Genomic DNA, 22,393 nt, shown 5'->3' with positions numbered 1-22,393 from the left:
CCTGCATACGTTATACATATATCTCTTTTTTAATATTCATTATACTGTAAAAATAAGTATAATTAATGTAAGCACAGTAATTGGTACCCCCGCAGTAACTGGGCCCTTACCCTCCTCAATAGAGAAATTGAAAATATGAACATCATTAGGAACAGTCAGCTAATTAAAACATGGAGTATAAATTAATAAATTCTTAATCTATAAATTTGGATCGAGTTGATTGGACGATCTAATAATTTAGAGTTTAAGGGTCGCACAAACTATTCTAATCACATATTTTGTTATTCTGCAAATCAGAACAATTGCCAAGTTGGAGATTTGATAAAGATTCGCTTAATTGGAATATTCCATTACCAGCTTAATGCACATGTTACACGAATTAAGCAAATATTCGCCTATACAGGTCCTCGCTAATTAATGACCAACATTTTCCAATTATTTATTAGCATAATTAGAGGAACCGTTTGAATATTTTTAATTAACGTGTTACACGGCACGCACTATTATTTGCGACTACCTTGAATCATTCAAATGTACCCTATACATATACTTATTTGCATCATTGAAAATACGAAAGAAATGCTTTATTAAAGATTAGAAAACTCGATACGAAATGGACGAGATTAATTTAACAATATTTCAACTACCACGCCACTGACTTTAAAACCTTCGTTCTAATTTCATATTCCATTCGCTATTTCCGCTTTCATTTCAAGGAATCTTTATATTTAAATTTAATCAACCAACAACGTTCAGGATTGCCAAACAGTTTTCGTAGATCCATTCTAAAAATTTCTCCAGAAGCATGGAATCGTAATAACTAGACTCTGGATCTTTATGCATTTATAACATGTGCAAGCTTATGTAACACAAAAAATCACATTTACTATTAAAAAAATTATTTTTTATCCAACCTTATGAAGACTACCAGTAAATGAAAGAATTTATTCTTTCAATACAATTCGTAGAAAGCAACTCATGAAAATGGGAAATTGCATAGAGATCCACAATCGAGTAATAACGATTACGCAATTATCGTTATTGAACTGTGAATTTTATGCATTTACGATAAAAACGATTAAAATGTAAATCAACATAAAAATTAAAAAAGTTTCAAAACATCTACATATATGATCATTTTTCACTCGCTAGAATCGTTAACAGAAGAAACAAATTTTTATCTGACTCCATTTACAATTGATGATGAGAATTTTTATTTTTGCTCGAAGATCCACAGTCTGGTTGGCGGGTTTTCTTTTTGTTCCTGTGAGGATTACCCTTTCCGTTATTAGAATATGGATGCAGGAATAAAACCTATAAACTTCTCCGTTTTATTATTAAAATGTGGACACGGACGAAGAGCGTAAGAGCTCTTCTGGCTGTATAATTAAAATCTGAACCGAGAAGAAAACGAGGGGTAGACTTCCGATTCCTGCCCGCCATTTAATTGGCGGATATCAGTTCCAAGATCTCTCGGAATCTCCGTGCCGGATGCATCTGAATGGATCTGTATATCGTTGCGACTACCCGCACACACGCGTTTCATGCGGGCACGTACTCTCAGCCTGGAGCGGGTCGTTTAATTGAAAACTCCGCATAATCCCCGGACAGCAAAGTTTTCGATGGCACCAGTGTGTCACCGTGCACACAGGGAATATCTGCAAGACATTTCCAGACTTTCGCGCACAGAGACGCAACCTGGTTCCCGGACAGCGTTTCAAATCAATCTGATGGAACACTTTTTTGCCCATTATTACTACACTGTAAATTTGATGTATTTATGATTGACAATTTCAAATAGTAAATGTGCAAAGTTCGGTGCCTTTTTATTCAATCGGTCGTAGCTTTAGTTTAGATTGTACGGAAAGGAACAATTCCTGACGTCATTTCGAGTAGCCTTTTCCTTTGCGACGATGTTCTCCGCGGCTTTGTTTTCGAGTTATCAACGAAAAACACGGACCAATCAGAGCGCGGCTACAACGGATGGATTATAACGGGTCATCCGAAGAAAGCGCCTAACGTTTCTTTTTAATAAAACACAAACTATTCGGAGGTTTTCCAAGCTGCTTCGTTTTATTGAAAGTATGATCCATTGCAATTATACGCGCAACAGAATATCATTCAAATGTGCATCGTGACTGCATTCGCGGGCGTCGTCATTTTGAACATCGAAGTTTTCAATGACCTTTCGACATTTTGCTGCAGAAATTTCACGAACTGCAAATCGAATGTTGTTCTTTAGATCATTAATTGTTTGTATTCAGTGTTGCATAAATAATCTTCTTCAAATGTGTGTTTTACAAATCCAAGGCCACACGTATGTCTCGTAAATAGAAAATTGAATAAAATTGTCAAACAATTTTACGTTTATTTTGTCTTTTTTTTTAACTTTTATTTAGGGTGTCCGTAAACGAGAATAAAAATGTAAAATAGATTTCAGATAATAATGTAATATTATTTTTCACTTCGTTTCGAGACAATTAATCGATGAAACTTGACCTCCATTAACACTGGGTTTACGGGACCCGTCAAAATGACGTTGAATTGACGTATTTACGTGGAATTACTCAACAAACTTATTTCCTTAGGTATATATTATTTAAAAAATGGCTGAAAACTTGGATAGACACATTCTTCTTATTTTTATAAAGTAATGTAAAATACTCACTTTTAATGCTCCGTAAACCTAGCGTTAAAATATTAAAATACGGTGTGCATTATTTAATTTAATATTCCATGTAAAATTTATCCTTTCTCGAGTTACACTATCGGTTCGATAGTGTCCAGTATATTTGAGAAATTAACAATTATACAAACGATAAAATCGCAGTGTTCGTTATGTTCACTGGACCAGTAATTATCTCATTTTTCATTCTCAGATTGGCTGGTACATTTTCAATGTTTCATGCTATAGCTTTTCGCCGAGCGAATTTAACGAACGAACTATCAAATTCATTTCGACACTCGGCGCACCGTGCAATTAATATCGCAATTATTTCGAGAAAATTCAGCGGCAATAACGATGAAACTGCATCGAATGACCGTTTCACATTTATGCTTCGATATTTTGTATAGTGCACAATGCGTTAGGAGATGTCACACTTTCTTCTAATAGAACGCGTGACCTACTACCTCTGAACTGGAACGTACGTGATAAACGAACTGAAGAATAATAATCTTTGGTCTTTCATGCACTGAAGACTTAAATGCTACGCTCGTAAGAAAATGATACTGGACTAAATAACTTTTTCGTATTTAACGTCGGGCGTTCTCCTAATGGAACGCGTTTGTGATCCTCTGGATTCGCTCCAAATTTGGAATCTTGATACTTGTGTCTTATAGTGATTGTAAAATTATTTCCAGATCTCAACGTGCATATTTTCTTTATATAAATTGTAATAGCGTTCGATTACTTTTCTGAGCAACTGTCTAAAAATGGCAGTTGAACTTGATGTTCCCTAGGGGCTACGAAATTCTGCAGATACAGGGTTAACACATTAAACGTTATACCAGTCCCTGGTGACTGGGGAATATTAAATGATATTAAGAATAAAATGTAATGAAATATTAAAAAATATAACGTAATATTAAGAAATGTTCACACTGCCTTAATAGATATAATTGGAACAAGAATGAATAGAAATTAAGCAAGCAAGTCTTTTGCTTATATAGCGGCATATTTTCGTACTCGAGCTTAAATAAAAAGTGAAACGGAGAGCGAGACAACATTGTTTGGCGTTCAGCGTGTTAAATAGAAATACGAATACCCTAATTGTTTCGAGAAGCGTGGCCATTTTCACTGACGGCGGATGTAGGTCGATATGATTCCCAGTTAGCGGCTACGTAAGCAGAATGGTGCGTGGATCTTAATATGCATAGCTTAATATGGCTGGCCGGCTGGTCTATCGGCTTTAGGCCGCGCGTTTTGAATGAAAAGCAATGCGCGCCGCTAACGAAGGGAAAGTTATGACGATTTTAGGTTGCTCGAAAGACCGCGTGCCATCGCTCGGCTCGGCTCGGCTCGGCTCGACTCAACTCTTCACGTGTGCCATTTTTCGGTGGCCTTTCCTTAGACGCGACGAGTCTCGAAGTTTCGTCAAGTTTCTGCGAGGCTGCAGCCTGCGCGAATTCCTGGCCACGTTAATTGCATCGCAACGTAAGAACGGGAAAATTAATTAATTCCTCTCTAGCCGCGCCATTTAACCTCCCTGCAAAAAACAGTTTTAATTGAACGCGATCCAATGTTAAACTGATGGAAATGTTATAATTGGCCATTGAAAATTATGAAGTTAATCGAGCCAGGATCTAGCGCTGTGACGGTAACTTGCACGTTAAAACAAGTTCGAAACCTTTTCTTCCGTTTCTTTATCTTGAAGCGTCTTTGTCTTTGTTTCGAGAATATTCTCTTTCCGATAATCGTTTTTAATTGTGATATAAAATCGAGAATAAAATTAAGCAATCATTTGAAAGGATCAAAAAAAAAATGTACCACAATTGTTTGAATACACCCCGACATGTTTTTAATCATTTTTTTTTTTTGTATTTTCATATTTTCTTTTGTGTTTTTGGGTCATGTTTCTATACTAATACAACTGCGTAAAAAAGTTTTAATTAAACGCCTTTGAATGTTTAACTGATCGAAATATTTTAATTGTTCGCTGAAAATTATAAATTTAATCGAACCGAGAATTATTGCAGAATAATGGAAACGAACGAGTTCTATACATTGTTGTATTTCGTCTCTCTCTCTCTCTTTATTTAGAAAAGTAGTTGCACCAGGATGATACTTCACCTAATTATACTTCACGGTTTAAATCATCTAATTGCGTAGCATCTGTAATTCCATAGTATAAATAGGGACGTTTTATGACTCTAATAGGAAGATTTTACCATATCTAATGACAAACAAGTGTATGAATTTTCACCCTGAGAAACGTGCGAGGGTTAAACGGTCTTTTATGCGTTTTCTGTTTAGTATTCCTGGCTCGATTCTTGTGTTCTCGCGGAGTTCTGCAAACAAACGAATGCGAGGTTCGCTTGCAGCGGACGCAACACTCAATTAACGGCTAATTTACAATGATAATTACGCTCGGCGTAACGCGTTGTTAGAAACATGACCAGACCACGCGGAAATAATTATATCCGATAGAAACTTCCTCACATCGTCATACATTATCAAACTACAGGGCCGTCGAGATAAATCAAGAATTGTTTCGGGCAGTCCCTTAAATACAATTTACGTAAGGAAAATACAAACAAAGCAATTGCTGATAAGGCGACTCACTACATAAACCACCAATCAGCGTACAGGTGGGAAAATGTGTTCCTGTAATTTTTTAACAATTTTTCAACTTTAGAGGGCTTAAATTAATTAAATTGAGGGGGAAGATTGCGCTTTATAATGAATGCATTTTTATAGAAAATGAAAAGTTCCTTTCTGTAATGCAGGCTTACATATACAAGGTGAGGCACCTAAAACAGACCACCGGAATAACTCGATCTCTGTTGGTGATAGAAAAAAATATGACAGACGAAACCTGCGTGGTTTCGAGGGTAGCATAATTTCAAATTAATTGCTTTTTTGTAGGTGGATACGTAGAGAACATATGAAAATCAACTCCGTTTTTTAAAATAGAACGATGTACATTTATATATACTATGACCTACGACTCAAGGTCATTCGTGATCGTTGAAGTCCAAATCCGGTAGAAAATATTTTACTGGCCGTTCGCTACTTTTGCACAAACTGGCGGAAAAATATATCGCCGTATTCTTAAAATTTGAGCTGTTCTTCTTTTGCGAATGACTTTTTCTGATTTACCGCAACGACCCCGTATTTTTATCAGTTTGGTAGCTTCAGCGTATCACGTTTAAATGAAAGTTAAATCGTGTACTTCTCCTCTTCTTCGTGCTCTCCTCTGGCAGAATAGAAATGTTATCCCAAAGCTTCCTATATTTCCCGCGAAAAGTGTCGAACCAGTCCGACGAAACTAATTATTTTCGGGCCGATTCGTCTTCCGCAAGAGTAATCTCGCAGAAATATGGGAACCGAACTACATCGAGTGCCGTTTATTACGTTATTCGAGTAATGGGAACATTTGTCCAGGAAACGGGCTTTTGAACGCTCGGCGTGCAGCAATGAACGTTTTACGGCGATTTCGTTGGTGTAAGCGCAGACCGGAAGTTGCCTGCGAAGGTTGCGGCACCGGAAGCAGCGTTTTCGTTTGAAGACGGTTTCTGAGATCCTCGCGGAGTGATCGTTCCAGTTATCCGTTCGCGTAAACACGCCTCGAACTGCGTGACCGATACAAAAAGTGGGGGAGAGAAAAAAAAAACTTTCCCCGGTTTAAGAAGCAGACGCAATTTCTCGGCCGGCTTCCCCCACCTTGGCTTTCGCGGTTGCAGTTTCTAAGCACGGGTTCCTCGCGTTTATGCGAGGCGTTGCTGGGAGGGGGTGGGGGTAAAAACGCTCAGCGATTCGCGAAACGGCGCCGGTAACGAGCACGCGACGAAACGCGGCGACTCTGACGAAGCCTCTCTTCGTTTGAACGGCTCGGTTTCAAAGCCTTTCGGAAAAGCTTTATTTACGACACGGACGCGCGCAACTTTTTAATTATTTCGAGAGCATGAAACAAACGTACTTCGGTTACGCCGCTAACAATAAGTAGAATGAACGGCAGAGCGAGCAGATCCTCCTCGGCGCAAGACTTCTACGAATACCCCTGTGCTCCCCTGGGATCCCCGGGATCATTAAACGAAACTGAGGCTTTTTCTCGTCGAGAGGAAGACCGCGGGAACTGTCTTTGAGACCTCAGATTGAGGAACGTTCGACGTTACCGCGTTTCTTTTGTTTCTGCGTTTGCGCCTGATGATTCCAGACTCGGATCGGTCGCAAACGCTCTGTAAAGGAACAGGTATTGTTGGTGATTTTAGCCTAATATTTTACCTACCTTCCTTGAAAGTGTGGATTCCTGAGGTCAGTCGAAGCAACTTTTTCCTTTGCGAAAATAGTCTCCACGGTTTTGTTTTCCAGTAATCGACGAAAAACACGGACCAATCAGAGTGCGGTTACAGCGGACAGATCCTGGCTCGGCCATTGCCAACGCCACGTTCAGCGAGACCTTGTGCCGAGTCGGCAACCGTCCCCTGTAGCCATGCTCCGATTGGTCCGCGTTTTTCGTTAACAACTCCGTTAACAAAGCTGCAGAGGACATTTTCGCAAAGGAAAAAGTTATGTTAATCGACCTCAGGAGTCAGCCTTTTCAAGGAAGTACAATTTTTCTGGGACACCATGTAGTCCGAAAATTTCAATCCTTATCGAATACCTCAACGATATTATCGATATACAGTTTTGGTAACATAGCAATACTATAAATATTTATCGGTATCATTATCAATAGTCACATCTCTACAATTAAGTAATTATATAGCATTCAATTGTAGTCCTGTGCACATTGACTCTGGCTAAATTAATATTGTCAGCCTAAACAAATAAACATATTAACGCGAAGAAGTATAATGACCTAATTGACCTAACCAACGAATAAGTTTGAATGTTTCACGAATTTGAAACACGGTATTGTTTGTTAGGTACATGAACTCGTACGTGCGATTCTAGAATATTGGACAGTAAGTAGACTGTGAATTTAATACGCTTCCAACAAAAATTAGTATAATAAATACTATTATATTCTTCTCCGCAAACGATTAAAACGGGAAAAGAGGTAAATATTCATACGATTTTAGTTACCAGCAATTGCTTCAACAAAATTCGATCTTCCATACAGATTCCTAGACTGACAATAGACGTATAGACGCGTATGGCTGTAATTAGCATAGTCGCCATATGAGGAGAGGGGGCACGAATGAGGGGAAAAGTTATCCTCCCTCTCTGCCAGTACAGTGAATCCGGAATATATGTCGCCGAGGCTTCTGAGTTAGCCGTTGCGGTATTATCCCAACTACCGCGGGATATACCCCGTGAGGGGCCAAGAAAACATGTGAACATAACACGGGTCGGGTATATCGGTGGGAGACCAGGAGACCACACTACTAATGCAATAAGAAAACTTCTTTATTTTTCATTATTTTTTATGGGATTTTCACCAACATATTCGTGGCATTTTTCTAATGAAAATGATACCAAATTTGATATAATTCCGATGATATTTACATGTGTAACGAACGATGAAAGTTACTTCCCATTACAATTATATTAACGAAAAAATAGTGTAAATATAATCCGAATTGTATCGTGTTTGGTGTCATTTTAATCAGAAGGATTAAGAAAATATATTGGTGAAAGTATCGTAAAAAAATAATTCACAATAAAAAAGTTTAAGTTTTGATTTAATTCATCTTTCCCGAACGCTTCGATTCTCCGCGTCTCTTTCTTTCCCATACGCTGTCCTCCTTTGCGTCCGAAACTTTAATCGTTCATTATACAAGTACATATCATCGGAATCATATAATATTTGGTTTCATTTTAATCAGAAAAATGCCACGAATATGTTGGTGAAAGTCCCATAAAAAAATAATGAAAAATAAAGAAGTTCTCGTGCTTCGCTGTCCTTTTTTCTACGTTCGGCACTGCATCAAAGAATATGTAGTGTCCCGACGACGACAAAACCCGGGATGCTGACATGAAACGCGGATTCACTGTATCGGGTTAGTCATGTGACACTGTAACAGAGACAGAAAGCGTCACGTGACCGGTGAACAAGTCTTGCTCTGGCGACTATGGTAATTACAACACGAGTGAGTTAAAATACGTGCGTATTTACCGAGACGAGATGTATCATGTTCGGTCGCGTGCGGGTCGGGAAAGTTTTCGCGAATCTTGATAACGATTCTGAAGTTATCGTAAATCCCACAATAATGAAAAGCGAATACAGCCTTTCCGTGGAACGGGCTAATCGAGAAATAGTTTTGGGACGATTGATGCTGTATCTTGGTCCGCTCCCAGCAGCATGTAAGGCGGCCGGCCGAACGAACCCGTAAAGGTTTCTCGTTAATATTTCCTGTCGTTCCGTGATAGAGTTCGACTCGGATTCCCGGAGCGTACGATGCGATGATTTCAATTGCTTAATTAGACCAGCTCGGCACCGGTCGAGTGGGCATTCATCGAAAACCCACGGCTCGTCCCGGGGCACAATCAAATTTCACCTAGTGCGCTCGTCAGCAAGTAGGTCGACGCACGTTCGAATTTTCGCCTCTCTCGCACTCGCGAGCAAGCGAGTCGCGCGCTCACGCGTCCGATATGCGAAATCGGTGTCTGTTTGTGTCACAATTCAACAGGAACCTCTCGGCCGGGGGTCATGGGGAGCAGGAATTTTCGCGAAATGTCGCCCGCGAAGCGCCGGTTCCTTTAACGAGCCTTGCCGCTTACTTTTTTATCGCGCAATTCTCTTCTCAAACGGCAGAACGCCTCGAACGTATATTCCGTTAACAAATACTTCATTGGTAAAAGACAACGAAACTTGCAATGCAAACTATTGGCTCGTTCCAAAGGGCTTGATACGTTTCGAACAGATCGTGTTATTCCTGTAACGGTGGGATTGCATCGGACAAATAGTATACAGAGTATCCTGAAAATGTTGTGCATCGTTGAAAGGGCTGATTCCTGGGATCGTTCGAAGTAACTTTTTCCTGTGTGAAAATGTTCTCCGCGGCTTTGTTATTAACGAAAAACGCGGACCAATCAGAACACGGCTACAGCGGACAGATTCCGGCTCGGCCAATGACAACGCTAAGGCCCTGCTCAGCAGGACCTGTCGCCCTTTCTAGAAAGTACATTTTCGGGACACTTCATCGACTCATTGTAACTTTTTTTGTAATGAATTCACGAGTGAAGGAAGAAGAAAATTCTTATTAAATTCATTTTTCATTCTCTTTCCTACATGGCTTATAGTTTTGTCGCGCTACAATACCGATAAGGTGTTCCCTAGGTTCTAAGAAAGTGTAAACCCGTCATTATTTGTCGGAAAAATGAGGGGAAAGTTGTTGAAAAGGTAGATGAAGTAGAAAACGCATACAACGAAAATTCGTTATTTTCACGCAGTGAGATAAGTTGAAATGTAAGTCGAAATGTAAGTCACGAATGAAATGGTAAAATCTAGAAATATAAGAGACTGATGAATAGCAGTTCTGCCCAGTATAATTTGTGTTCATCTATTCGCCGTGTAACTTTTACTCCACAAATTTTTCTCGATACCGTTAACACCGTCCTCGCTTCCTGTTTCCGAGTCCGAGCTCGTACATACTTTGTCTTACTTATCCAGTAACTAATGGTGGGGTTATCTTCGGGGTTAGAGACACTTTCCTATCTCCAAACATTACTGTATACGATCCCGTAGAAATTAGTTTTGACACTCGAGAACCGAATAGATGTCACAGCTTCGAGAGTAACAATTTCAATGTTGTCAATATAGCATACGGGGTCGCATATTACGATGAAACGTTTCACAAAGAAGAGACTTTATTCGAAATGTTATATGCAAATTAAAAAGAATTGGCATTGAAAACGTTTAAAATAGTATTAGTGACGCTATCAAACAAATGTGTACTGTTCTATAGTTCACAACTCTGAATCGCCATTTTGGTTCAACTCAAATTTTTATTTTATAGTGAAGCATTTCGAGCCTCGGTGTTTACAACATTTACAAAATAGTAAAAAAATGTGCACATTGGCAACTATTATGATGAAATTTTAGTTTTATTATGAAGACTCTTTGCGTAAATAGAAAAATAATCTATCAGAAGGCTACATTTACCAGAGCATTATAATCGTAAAGACAGTAACTTCTGTCTCGAAGACACTTCCGACCAGCTAACTTTGGAGAATAATCTATCATAAGGCTGCATTTATCAGAGTATTGTAACTCTGAAGAGTGTGTCCGAGAGAAAGGGCGGACGCGTTACATTGTGCTCGATGATCGCCCGAACGAGTTTGAAAAAGGAAGTTCCCGGAAGAATGGAGTCCGGCAATTAATATCTCGACGGGCAAATTTTTCTCTACAGGCAGCCGAACAGAATGATTTACTTCTCTTCAACCGCGACAATATAATCCCGTCGAGCCTATTGTCGGAGCTCGTTCCGAAACGGTGACTTATTATCTCAATTTTCCTATCAAATTCACAGCGCGCGATATCTATCATCCCAGTCGATTGAAAGACCGACGATGCGTTTCGATTTATGAAAAAAAGTACCGTAAACAGTCAGAAACGGGCGTGCATACAGGGAAGTGGGCGGCGGGGGGGGGGGAGAAAGGGGACAAAAGGGGGCTAAGGGGGTGTCGAAGGGCTGATACGTCGAACGCGACCTATCGATTCCGGTGGTTCGTGTATTCCGCCTGAACGGCCTCCATCGATGCGTGAATAATAACGCCGCGCAGTTCGAGTGGGTCCGTTGCTCGAATTCGCATGAATTCAAAACCCCCGTGGCTCTGTCAATTTGTTTGGCAACGATAGATTTAATACCGTCATCGGGGGCACCGAAGGAAACGACGTCCCGTGGATCCCGTAGGAACCGCCTGTTCTCCGATCCACAATTTTCATCTCGCGAGAAACTATTACTCGACGGCTAACCGGCGAAAAACGATCGGCACAGTAATGCCCCCGGTAAGTGTGAAAAAGATGTGCCCGAAAGTTGTGAGAAATTTATCCCCATTGTCGACAGGCATACCCTCGAGGGTCCCAAGAGCTCGATAACACGATAAGACGATTTGAAGTATTATAGAGACAATTACTAATACTCGATGACAAAACGTGGTTGTTTTTAATCTATTTTCTTATGAAACTTTTGCCAACGTACTAGTTTTTATTTATTATGCTTTAATGAAATCTCGATTATCCGAACCGATGATATCTCTTTTTTAATATTCATTATGCTTTAAGAATAAGTATAATTAATATAGGCATAGTAAATGGCACCCCCACAGTAATTGGGAAATTAAGCCTAACCCTAGTAGGTAAGGATTAATAGTTTCGAATATAACAAGCTTCCAGTGTTAAGAGATCCACCCCGAACATCCGGTACATGAAAAATTGTATTAATGATTGTGAAAGTCCCCTCGAACCGCCGTGTAATGAATATTTAATAGATAGTTCGTGCATCACGGGGGACCTTCATCAATTCATGCTGTCTCGTCGATGCAGTTTTTATGCACGACGCGATGTATCTCACAGCTTCTATTCATAAAATATTTTCTTAAACACCGGCGTTCTTTATTTATACAAGTCGAACGGCCCCCCTTCACATTTAAATCTACCGGGAAACGCTCATAGGAGTTCACGGTTTTGTGCATCGTTTCGTCGATTTGCTAGGCCCCCTTGCTGTAACTTCAACCGAAGAGAAACTTCGTCTCCCGCGTTGAATAGAATATTCAGTAAAAAAAAGAAAAAAATGGAACATCGAAATTGTTGCATCTCGTGCAACTTCAAACGACCCGCTTATTTTTGTTCAACCGACGAAAAACCTCTTCTCCCGTGTCGAATAAAATATTCGGTCAAAAAATGGAGCGCCGAAATTGCTGCTCTTTGTGTCAGCTGAAACGAAAAGACTCGTTAATTGCGAGCAAATTATTCACTGCCAGTAGCATCGATAATACAATATTCATATTAAAGCCAGGCCATCGTCCAGATTTTTCAATGCAATTCAAATATCAGGATACAGAAAATCTTGTGTATTTCAATTAAGTCCATTAAGTCTTCGTATATTGTATTTTAATAATCCATTAACGATATTGTTTTATTACAATTCCGCTAACAATGTAAATATATAAGATTTACCTCCCGCATTAATTCAAACTGCACACCTATTTTACATTAATTATACGATTCCATTAAAACAATTTGATCCGGTATAATGTGAACGATTTTACATTCGAATGATTTGTAGTAATATAATATTTCAGTAAATAAATATACGTTCCATAAATGAAATGCGATTCCTATATTAAATGTTCACCGTTATATGCGCCATTGTGTTTTGAAATATTGAAATGCGATAACGATATTTATGATATCTTTACGCATTTGTAACACCCATAGTTTGAAATTTGGTATGGTCAAAATTTGGCAGCTCTGTGACCAATAATTTCATTAAAGTGTACATACGAAGTTGAATATCAGACAAAAATCAAAAAGTTTCTAATCCTCACTTCATAAAAGTCCCATGAACACCACCAGTCTAGTATGTGATAGTAATCTTCAATCACGATCTACTAAAATTTTAAAATTCCATTCCGTCAATAGAACCATTTCGCAAAAGCAATAAATTATCGTAGCATTTAAAATTCCGCCCCATAAGTGGAATTATCGCGCAAAAGCAATAAACTATTATAGCATCCGGAAAGTTCAAGCACTTTCATGCGAGATGCTTTTATCATCTGTTTTTCCGAAGAAGTAAAATTACGTTCGAGAATTAGACGTACAGTGGATCCAGAAAGTATTTGAACACTCCTCCCATTCTCGAGAAATTGCCGATATTTGAACAAGTAACAATTTGGTTAAAAAAAAAAAGAATAGTACAGCGATGTACCTCAGCTTATTTTCAAGCTCGAAGCCTCTACTTTCGCCACTCATCGGTTATTTTTGTTTCAGGATATTTGAGCATGGCTGGGAATCTTTAAATCGCATTTTTCGTCCAAAATGTTACAAATTGAAACGTCTGTAAAAGCTTTAAAAAAATTTTCTCGTGACTTAAACCACCATATATTTAAAGATTGAAGCTTTAAATGCTTAAAACTTGATCTATGAAAGATAATTTTTATTTTGCATAAAGATCCGCTGTCTACTTACAACGTGCATATCATTTTTTCACATTATTACAAATGACGGAAATATTCTAGGTGGTCAAAATTATTGACCCTCCCTGTATAGTTAAAGTATACTGCGTTGTAAGTACACTGCGGACTTTATGCATTTATTGCAAAACTGAATCGATCAAACGCAAAATAGTGATAATATCAAAAGATTTTAAGCGATCCAATACGTTACTTTCAATTTAATAAAATGGTTAAGAGTAGAAATGAGTGTCTATGTCAGTAGGAGTGTGCGGGTACCCGAGGCTCGGGTCGGCTCGGGTAGTAATCGGGATCCTGACGCGAACCCGAAAGAAATTCCCGACCTCACCCGAGCTTGTAATTTCGGGTACCCGCACAGTCCCGCCATGCAGCTCCTATTTCTTGCAATCGATGCACAACATTTCTATTTTTCATAAAGACCACACTCTAATCGTAAAAATGGTCCGCCGTGCGAGGGTTAATAGACTTTCTACATTTCCTATTATAATCGTAATAAAAATTGACTTGCAAGTCCGATCTAAGGAGAGTAAATAAATATGTAAATATCAAATTCTAAAATAAAAGAGGGTGAGTCGCAAAGGGTTAAAGATCTTGTCGCTGATTAATCGGTGTTCGCCAGATCACGACAGAATGCTTTGAATAGGAACAAAAAAAACTAAACAAAACAAACCAAAACCACACGAAACAAAACAGAAAAAGACCACGGATTCATTTCCCGGAGACGCGAAGCATGAACGCGCCGACGTGATAATTGAAAGTACAGAACGGAGCAGAACGGAGTAGAACGGTAAAGTGGGAATGGACAGTTGTTGCGGTACATACATATATACATACGTATTTACAGGATGCCGTGTAAATCGTGGCCATTCATTTCGCCGCGGCGACGGTTCTGGACACCGCCGGAGGAAAAACAGTGAAGATGGCGGACGACGGAATATTCGCCGAACGAATTCATGGCCCGAGGCGACTGAACCGTCGAGCCTGCTCGATAATATTGCAGTTTATATCGTAAATAACACGCAGCCACCGGAAACTTTGTCGTCCTCCTTCTACGCGGTCTAGGTTGCACGACGCTGTCACACATTTCTCTATCGATCTCTTTCTCTACCTGATCGCGTCGCCATCGCTCGTCAGATCGTTCCTCGAACAATCTACGCGCATTCAGCTATTTTTGTGATAATGTAAATAAAGGGACATTGCTGCGATCTTCATTTTTTTAGCATTTCATTGTATACAATATCATCAGCATTTCATTGATTCAAATCTTGTCCTATACAAAAGGATGTCGCGAGCTTAAATAAATAAAATTCTGCCATTTTTGTCATACCTTTTCAAATGTAGTACCGGTGGATTGTTGATATTCTTCCGATGAAAATGAGTGCAAGCATAACGTAAATCGGTCTACTTTTACAGACTTCGTACGGTAGTGCACACTTAAGTGTCCCCATTCGGTCCCGACTGCAGACGCTTAAGCGGGGAAATGACTTCAACTGAAGGATTCCTTCCTTCAAACTGAAAAACTTTTTTGGGAAAAACGAACAATGGATTTTGAATGTAGTAGGTTCACCCTTAAATTGAAATCGAGATTTTTTCATGAAGTTACATTTCGAACGTGGGCAATGTTTATACGAAAATTTAGTGATTTTTAATTTTGCACGCCAGTGTACTCTGTTTGGAAAGGTAAAACAATAACGGTTGACACCTCCTTGAAGTCTGCCTTCTTTCCTTTACTTTGATTCGCTTTCCTCGTCTACTGAGATAAGGCCCTGCCGAGCACGACGTAGTAGGTGGTGGGGGCAGAGTACGGATGGGTCGTGGAAATTTAGGTGTACGAGATCCAGCAAATTTAGCGAGCACTGGTCTACTGCTTTGAATTTTGCGGCGAGCATGCCAACGTGATTTCACCCGCGATTCTTGAAGCGCTACGAACTCTCGTCCGAAGTGGAACGTATTGCCCCACTTTGTCTTACTTATGTCAATTGTTTCCTAAGCTGCAGCATCATCTACAGGGGCTACTCGACTCGAAGTATCCCCGTATGTAATGCGCATCTCCCGTGAATCCAGTTATTGCACTTTCGAGTTACTCCCGGGGAATATCGCAGTTTTAATGGCTACTCGAATGACATTTATGAGCCTGCACCCCCCTCCCCCTCGCCGCGGCCACCCGCACAATCTGTAATGTCCGGCTAACGTGTCCACTGTTTCTCGAATAATTTTCCTCCATTATGGCCCGGGGCTAATGTTCCCCACCCTGGTCAACCTTTCGAGTGCGAATATAAAACATACAGAATACAGTCGGCCATAAAAGTCTCCATTCAAAATAGTATAACTTCTATCACGCCAGATCTGCGAAACACTAACAGCGCTTATTTTACATTATTTTATAAAATTGCTAAGGATTTGTTTATTCAAATTTTTTGCGATTTTTATCATAATATACGTCCATCGTTATCTACATATCGTCCATCGATACGTTCATTGATAGGAAAAGTGACATAAGTCAAAAAAAGGAAATTTTACAGGAGAGCCAATTGAAAATTACCTAAAATTGTTAATTTTTCTATATTATATATGACCAACTTAGAAATGTAAAAAAATTTGTTGTTATTTACTTGCTGGATTAATTGCCATGTACATTAGTTATAAAGTACATCACAATTTGTATATTTATTATTATAATTTCTTTTTTTGTAAATGTATTTTGAGTTGTGTCACTTTTCTTATGAGTGAACGACATGTTTAAACAAATAAGTTTATTATAATAAGTTTCCTATGAGTGTATGTTTGCAATGTCAATAATCCAAAATTCAACCATTTTTAACCTGTCAGTTTGACGGATTTTGAAAAAAACCTAGTATTTCGTCGGAATTGTAGAGAACACAGTGAAGGTCGCTTTTTACTATTATGCAAATTGAAAGAAAACGTTTTAAGTATATGTAGATTTATTACGGTTGTAAACCAAAGGTTGTGAAGAACTGAATTTTTCCACTATTTTCAACTGTTCATTGCTTGTGACATCGTTACCCAAATTCGATGAAACGTGTTTTTAAAATTTTTTTCAGGCCCAGGTAAAACAAAACTCATGTCACTTCGTTAATTTTTAAAAGCGTCATCATTGTTTGGAGGTTGCATGACTTTTTTGACTGACTGTATACGTACGAGAAGGTGCAAGCCAGAGATACGCGTTTAATAAGTTGTTAAAATGCACTAAAATAAATGAAACGGTGTTTCAAATCGTTAAAATAAATGAATATTGTGTTTCGGTATTAATATTGCATCGTTAATAGCGACAAATTTTGGATTGATATTCATGAGGGGAAGTTTGCTTTTATCTACAAAATAATTTGAAATCGGTACTAGACTACAGATGATTTTATGGACTCATGACACAAATGAGTAGGTGAAGCACGACACGGTAGAAAATTAAAAGGAATATGTATATGAGTATTGATGCATATTAAATGGAATAAACGAAGAAACAAATTTTTACTTGATTTCGGTATCTCTTAATTGATGCAGAAAATTATTTTCTATAAAGGTCTACTGATTACTAGACTGTGGATTTTTATGTAAAATGAAAATTGTCTGCATTCAATGCACCATGCCGATGTTACATAGGGTAAGGGACCCAATTACTGTGACTATATTAATTATATTTATTTTTGAAGCATAATGGATATTAAAAAAGAGATATACAGGGTGTCCCACGTAACACGATTTTTCAAGTACTTGCGATAATCTGACAAACAAATATTTTAAACAAAAGTTGATCAATTTTCGATTGACTACACATTGCAATGGAAAAAAGTTAGAAAAAAAATTCTTTTTAGTATTGTCAAGGTCATCTTAATTTTTTTAAATGGCACTTTGTATTTTTGACTTAACATTTTATAGCCCGTATCAAGACGAATTCAACGACCTAGTATACCATGACCTTCGGATGACCATGAAGGCAAAGAAATGAAAATTTCAACAAGACATGACAGTCTGCTTGAATGGGTGATAATAACTTGTGTTTATTATTAAGACTCGAAATTAATTCAATTCAGGAACCTTGACTAAATGAATACAAACGATCTCGTGAAAAAGTCAAATCAAATGTTCGAAATATAGTAAGTAATAACGTAGTAAGTTTGCATGGGTTGCTCTTACGTAGCGAAGTTCTTCGCACGCTGTACAAATTCGCTGCTTTAAATGTTCCTTATCTTGTATTGGAACAGCATAAACTATCGACTGTAAATGACCCGATAAAAAGAATCAAGTGGTGACAAAGCAGGAGATCGTGGTGACCAAGCTAGTGTTATTATCACCTATTCAAGCAGACTGTCATTTTTTGTTGAAATTTTCATTTCTTTGCCTTCAAGGTCATCCGAAGGTCGTGGTATGCTATGTCGTTGAATGCGTCTTGATACGGGCTATAAATTATAAAACTTTTTTCTACTGCAATGTATAGCCAATCGAAAACTGATCAACTTTTCTTTAAAATATTTGTTTATCAGATTATCGCAAGTACTTGAAAAATCGTGAAAATTGTTATGTGGGACACCCTGTATAACATATATATTAGCTGATTTTAATGAAAAAATTTGATATCTCTTTTTTAATATTCCTTATGCTTTAACCCTCGGTATGCTCTGCCGGAGTCATTCGTGACCCGTCGCGGTAACGGCGAGGATAAGCTCAAGCGACATAGGATATAATTCTCAACAAAATCAAGCTCCATAGCTACCCTCATCCGAAATACAACGAAAGCCGGTCTCGACTCATCATCTTATATCGAAATAAAACTGTAGTAGTAAAATATCGGTGTGAGTCAGAAATGACTTTGAGATAGGCCTAGAACTCGCAGGTATCCGAGGGTTAAAAATAAGCATAACGAATATAGGCACAGTAATTGGTACCCCCACAGTAATTGGGTTCCTTACCCTACGTATTTATTTCTTTTCCATTAGGAAAAGGCGATTACGCCTAGACAAGTCAACAATAATACAATAATATTTTCAAATTCTTGAAACATTTTCACTGTTTAGAATTTGATCTACTTATTTTTGATCTACTGATCTACTTGATCTACACATTACAAAATTACATTTCACATAGGTTCCAGTTTATAAAAATGAACGACATATCAAAGATGGAAATCATGTTTATCTTTTGAAAGAAACGTACCGTCCTAAAGTATGAAATAGTGATGATAGTATGAATTCGTACAGATACGTATTATTAATTTAGAGAGAAACGCTGTCCCCCCCAAAAAGCCGGAAGTATTCGAACGAGTTGCCGGATGTGGATGAGAAATTTTTTAGGAGAAAACATCAAAATTTACGTGTGAGGAAAATCGATTACCGACATAGTTCCGCAAAGAACGAATGTGAATGGAGAAACAGTTCGCTGATCGAGTTCCGTGAGCCGAAGAATTTTTCCCGATCGTACAGGAGAAAACTGCTGGAAGTGTGTTAGATCTCGGAGCAAGTACTAGATACGTGCACAGCGCATACTTCTCCGGTTCTCTGCGGACACTGGCTGACCGGAAACTGTTTCGATATTCACGGGGCCATTGCGAATTGATGCGACGCCATTCAACCGCTGACATTGGCCCGCGAGCGTAATCGAACGGTCGTGGAAAACAATGTGTGTCGAAATTTAAAGAAAATTTCGTTTATCGGAAAATGTTCTACATGCTAAAGTACAGTATACTAAAGTACAGTAAAGTACAGTATTAGTACAATACCAAGGTAAAAATTTCTTCCTTTCTTTACTAATTTTACTAAGTTGAAAGTACAGTACATCGATGATTAAAGTCTTACAAACTTTTTACTAATTTAACTTTTACCTGTCTATTTTTTTCATAAATGCATAAAATCCTCTAATGATAATATAGCGACAGTCTTAGTCTTTTAATCTGTTTCATAGTTTGCCTCCGCGGCGGATCTAGGTAAAGGCTTTACGGGCTCCAGTGAAAAAATAAAAATAAAAACAATGTAAATGAAAAACTTAAGAAAAAAATAAATTAGACAACAATTTTTGGTACTCGAGTCAATTTGGGTTAATTAGGTAGGCCTCCAGTATTAGCCCAGGGCCCCAAAGTTAACGGTCCGCCGCTGTTTTGCCTCCTACACGTTTTTGGCTTAAATGCCTCCAATCAGCCTACCGATAAGCAAACGAGAGAAAGGAGAAAAGGGAAACTCGTCGAGTAGACGATCGAGAAAAAAAAAAAAGAAAAAAATGTATGGAACGTGCGATGGTACTTTGAAGATAACTCGAGATGTCCTCGCGAACGAGGTGACTAATGCGACGGGACTTTCTCACGTTTGAAAGTGGATTACGAATCGATGCCGGGACCGACCGGCGATCCGTGCAACATTTATTAGAGTGATTTGATATTTACCTGCGGGAATTGAATCGCCGAGGTCTAACTAATTCAGCGGCAACGTGCACCGCGAGTGTCAGAATCTCATTAGCATGACCTTCCGTTTGTGAATTCGCGATTTCACCATTTTCAGACTCACGCTCTGGGCGTTGAAGTGTAGCAAAAGTGAATGTGAAATTAAAAAACGTGCACCACGAAGATTTCGAAGGCTTGCGGTGAAACATCCTTAAGGATCAACGACTCGACAACTGACTATACTACTGTAAACTGTTTCTTCCCCAATTACTGTGGGGATACCAATTATTGTGCCTATATTAATTATACTTATTTTTTTTCATTAAAATCAGCAAATATATACGTTAGATATCCCCTTTTTAATATTCATTATACTTTAAAAATAAGTATAATCAATATAGGCACAGTAACTGGTACCCCCACAGTAATTGGGTCCTTTAACCTAGTTGCTGAAACGGTTTCGATTACTATCTACGACAAAACGTCATAAAGGTTTGAAGATGACTAGTTTTAGTGTCGACAAAAGTCGGACAAAATCGGAGCAAATTATTCTGTAATTAGACTGTGAATCTTTATGGAAAAGAAACATTTTCTGCACCGATTGCGCAAAGTTCAGCCTTAGCGAAAACATGTTTTTTTCCCTAACAATTTTAATACGACGAAGCTAACATAACAGTTAATTCCCCTGATATTTTCACTCTTTTATACTTCGCCTAGAGATGTAGTCCATTTATAGTACAAAGATAGAAAAGACAAGAATCGTTATAGTGACGCAAAAGACGTTTTAGTAGAAAACCGCATAAAACAATTATAAGAATAAATGAAGACGCAAGTCGGAGAAGCAGAATAACGTAAAGATTGTAATGAAACGATATCTACGCAATTACTGTGGAACACTGTTCCGTACAAGTGGAGTCTTTAATTGTGCGGAGTGAATGACAGTACAACGTCGGATAGGAAGACAATAATGGTACATGAACAAGGATAATATAGTTCCTTGTCCGATGAAGATAAAACAATGTGTTAATTAAGACACTCTCCGTGGGAATTTCTTTCGTCACTCATAGGCACCCCAACTTTAAATGACGAACTCGATGGCAGCAACATACGAGAGGCGAAGGTGGAAAAAGAAAATGAACAGAACGTATTTTTTCAATCCAGGCTCAGAGAAAAAACCTGTAAAATTCTGTGCTTGCTATTTTCTTTTGTAATTCTTGCCAGTTGCAATTTTTGCAAAATTTTTTTCGTTCTAAAAACGTTCTTTTAACCATTCAAGTCGTTTGGTCCACTTTTGAAAAAATTACCCCATTCAAAAGGGTCTAAAGACATTTTGACCGATAATATGTATACAGTATAATATTGTCGAATAAAATACCAGCGGATTTTCCTGTATCAGTTATTGCAAGAGCTCAGAAGACAATAGAGTTGAATGTGTTTCGTAGTCAATTTGTGCGTAGGCCCAACACGTTGATTTTCGTAGACGATATGTGTACGCTTACACACTTGTGGGACTCTGATTATCTAATTTGTCTTGGGACTCGCGCAGATTGGTTGCCGAGAGCCTAATTTCTTTCCAAGAAGCAGTTACGAGTCTAGTAGGCGCAGGAATACTTTCCTGGCCCATTGTAATTCAATCACAGCATCGTCCCGGATCGCAAGTAAACCGCGACAACAATCCGTCCGATTGAAACAACCCCAACGATCGTCCGAAACTTGGGCATCTCTGGAGCGGCGGTAATCCCACGATCAAACAGCTTCGGCGCGGCGCGTGGCGGCGCGGCGGCGAGAATCGAAAACGGTTTAGCTTATGCGGAATAATCAACCGGGCCCCGTTGAAAGCCGGGCGGTTCTCGAAACTTCCTGATAAAATGGTTCGGCTAGAGAGCGAGTGTACTCACAGTTCGAACGTCTCGAAGTCCACTTCGCAGCCGAGTGAAGCCAGAGAGCAGTCGATCACAGGAAGTGGTTGAACATCGACAGGATAAACCTTGGGTGGATCGATAGCCGGGCTCGAGAATGGAGAGAACTCGTTGGAAATCCCAGCGGACCGGAAGACGCGCGACGATCCCTGAAGACCGGCGATAGACGATCAAGCTCTCGTCTCTAGGATCGGATCGATACGTTTAGAAAACTTTGCCGAGGAAATTCGCGGGCTGACAATACGGGCCCATCGACTCGCCGAGATTCGCTCGCTATAGTCCTAA

General features: G+C 38.9%; 1 protein-coding gene across 1 annotated transcript in view; it reads right to left on the bottom strand.

Moving 5' to 3' along the window:
* LOC143361854 (uncharacterized) overlaps window positions 1-22,393 on the bottom strand; it is a 61,095-nt gene extending 38,702 nt beyond the window's left edge. The window contains exon 1 of the mRNA XM_076801554.1: window positions 22,088-22,393. The gene's annotated coding sequence lies outside the window, so the exon portion shown is untranslated. The remainder of the gene's footprint in view (window positions 1-22,087) is intronic.

Source organism: Halictus rubicundus, chromosome 15, assembly GCF_050948215.1.
Source record: "Halictus rubicundus isolate RS-2024b chromosome 15, iyHalRubi1_principal, whole genome shotgun sequence".
In the NCBI taxonomy this organism is placed as follows: domain Eukaryota; kingdom Metazoa; phylum Arthropoda; class Insecta; order Hymenoptera; family Halictidae; genus Halictus; species Halictus rubicundus.
This window is presented reverse-complemented; position numbering and strand designations above follow the sequence as displayed.